This window comes from Rhagoletis zephyria, unplaced genomic scaffold, assembly GCF_001687245.7.
Source record: "Rhagoletis zephyria isolate East Lansing unplaced genomic scaffold, Rhagoletis_zephyria_1.1 Rzeph_scaffold_01857, whole genome shotgun sequence".
NCBI lineage: Eukaryota > Metazoa > Arthropoda > Insecta > Diptera > Tephritidae > Rhagoletis > Rhagoletis zephyria.
In genome coordinates, this window is record NW_016158941.1 from 476 (window position 1) to 3,596 (window position 3,121).

The following is a 3,121-nucleotide window of genomic DNA, read 5'->3' on the forward strand; positions in this document are numbered from 1 at the left end:
ATAACACCCGCAATACAAGATGTATGTGGTTGTTGTTGTTGTATTCTTGCCACCACCTTGTATAAATTCGCCTCGTGCAAAAACAAAATGCAAGACTTTGCCATGCTAAACACTGTGGCGAAGTGAGAGAGTTATATGGACAAATATGAGCCACTATGATTCAACTGAATCATGTGAGCCCTAGGGCATCAACTGAGTTACTGAGTTACATTTTGTTTTGGACAGGGAGTCTGAGTTACCGATTCACTTATGGTAATGAACTCAATAACTCAACTCTGAGTTGAGTTACCCACTTCTACAGCTGACGATATCATTTTTATAGGCCTAGGGGCAGATTTTATAACCAGTTAGCGTCAATTCTCGAATCGGTATCGGTTTTGTTGACGTATGATATGAAATATTTTTACGCCAACAAGTGCGATATCGATCCGAAAGTTATCGCTAACTGGTTAGAAAATTAGGCTATCTGCACACTTTTCGTCCAATCATAGTTGCGTTATCGCCTCGCCCTGAAATTTTGAGCCGAGCACATGCTCGATCAAAGGAGATCTGCACACTTGTCGTTATCTGCAAATCGTATTTTTGAAGTGAAACTTCTTAGGCGGCGGTATCGCAAAAATGGAGAGTGAAATTTTTAAAACTGAAAACGTTACATGAGTTAGAGGGAAGATATAGGTAGTACAGGGAAGGGGAAAAAAGAAATAAAGCGACGCATGATGGGTACGAGTACCAACATATGTATATATGCATGTTTGAATGCACGTATGTATGTATACATATATATGTATGTATGAACGAACTCATTGCGCATTTCAGCTCTGCCGCTACCAAGCAATATATGTATAAATGATGCAATGAATGATCCATTCGCACATATGTACATATGTTTGTATGGATATATTTATGATGCAGCAAACAGGCTTCATTGATGCACTGATGGGCATATGTATGTACTTATGGACAGCAATGTGTTCATGTATGTACATATTGTATATATATTTGTACGTATGTACATATGTTTGTGTATGTACATATGTTTGTGTACATATATATATGCACATATGTAGTACAAACGAAAACAAATGTAATAAGCTGCTCGTTGATATAAATGCGAACTGTACTGATTGTCAAAAATTATGTTTTTCTGGTACATTTGTTCATGTTTGTCATTGGGCGTGTAATTTTCTAAGTAGTTTTGTGCCTCGCTATCTCCTTGTATTAACTCGTTTTTCGTTGGTATACTCTGATAACATATGTGAGGATGATAGCAAGGCCTACTTATATAAGGTAGTGTTACAGGAGCAGTTGAAATTTTCCCCCGATGTTTCTTAAAGAAAGCCATAAACGTAGCGAACGTTGCTTCAACTTGGTGTTGCTTTGCTCTAGATTGCACCGTTTGTGGGCCTGTTGAATGATTTTATGTCTTGGTTGTATGAAAGATCAAAAAATTTGGATTTTCTGGCAACTTGTACAACTTATCGCTACATTAATTGCCATGTTGTACAAACTCATTAATTTGCGTTTATTTTGTACACTAAATAACCGAAAATGGATAACTCAGCCGAAATAGGTACGTGCTTTCATTAAATTTTATAAATGTAAGCCGAAACTATGAAATTGTAAAAATGAAATTTTACAATGAGAATGCTCGCAAAATTGTAATGTTTGTGGGCAAAACGTCCAACTTGATTGCGGATTGATTTGTACCAACGTTTTCGGCTTGCATTATGTCAAAAGGATGTGTTTGTTGTAATTCATTCTGTCATTTACTACCATTATGCGTAGGCCAATTCATGAAATCATTTCATGCGTTTGAGTAAAAACTTAGTGAATGAACACCATTTCATGATTACAATTAACGCGAAACAGAGTTTATGCACTTAGTTTTTACTCAGATCGATGAAATGATTTCGTGAATTGGACTACGCATACATGTGATACCTATGCTTTTAATTTATAACGTAATTTTATGTTTTTATACTTTTGCTACTACATGAATAGATGAATTCGTGATAAGAATATATGAATTCGCCTTGGAAGATATAAAGCGAGTAAGAATAAATGCCGCACAAAGGAATTTGTCGTCTTTCAACTTAAATAAATGCATTTTGCGAACAAAAGTGCGTACGTTACTTAGTGCCTTGGTAATGGCGAATTCGTAAGGATCTATTGATTGCATTATAAACATTTTCATTTATTTGTTAAACATACAATTACTTCTATTACAACCCGGTCCTATGGATGCTAGAAGCGTGAATTCATGTAAGGTGGTGTTACCGGAAAATTAATAAATATATTATATGTATATCAGAAAATTAATAAGATGAAATGAAATTATTGTTTGATTTCTAACCAAACCTACATATGTATGTAACTCAATCTCCTAATGTTTTGCCGAACCGTAAACATATGTTTACACATCCAATTTCGTGAGTAGGTATCTGGTACTCACATCTTTTTTAAGAAGTTTCCCTTCTATCATGTGTACGGTGTTACACACGCATTTTTTTTTTTTGCATAAAATCTGTGGAAATTATTAAAAAGTGGATAACTGCATTAAAATTCAATAAATGTGAGCGTTTTAACTATAAAATATGGCGAAATTGAAAAAGTCTCTGTGTGCATGCACAAAACAAATCTCAGGGAAAGAAAAGAAGAGATATTACAGAAAGATAATGCCTAGAATTGTTGCAGCACAGTCTATATTTTAAAAATTGCAGGTTTTTGCTAATATTTCTTGAGAATATCAACCAGAAACACAGAAAATAACTACTCGAAGTGAATTTTTGTACGCCAAACGAATTAAAATATCACGACCGAGTGTGCGAAAGTGTAGTCGTCATGTAAGCCAACAAAAAAATAAAAGGGAACAAAAAACAAATATAAAAAAATAAAGCAAGAAAAAAATATAAAAAAATAAAACCAAAAAAAAGAACAAAGAGGTGCAAAGTAAGTTGCCTCTACGTGGTGCGCCTTGGAAACGATTGAAACCGGCTAAAAACTTACATAAACTTATATTTTCACATAATATATCGTCGGTCCCATACGAAGAGTAGCACATTCACATTCCGTGGAAGACTAGCACTTTCACTATTCGCGTCGGAAGACTAGCACATTTCAT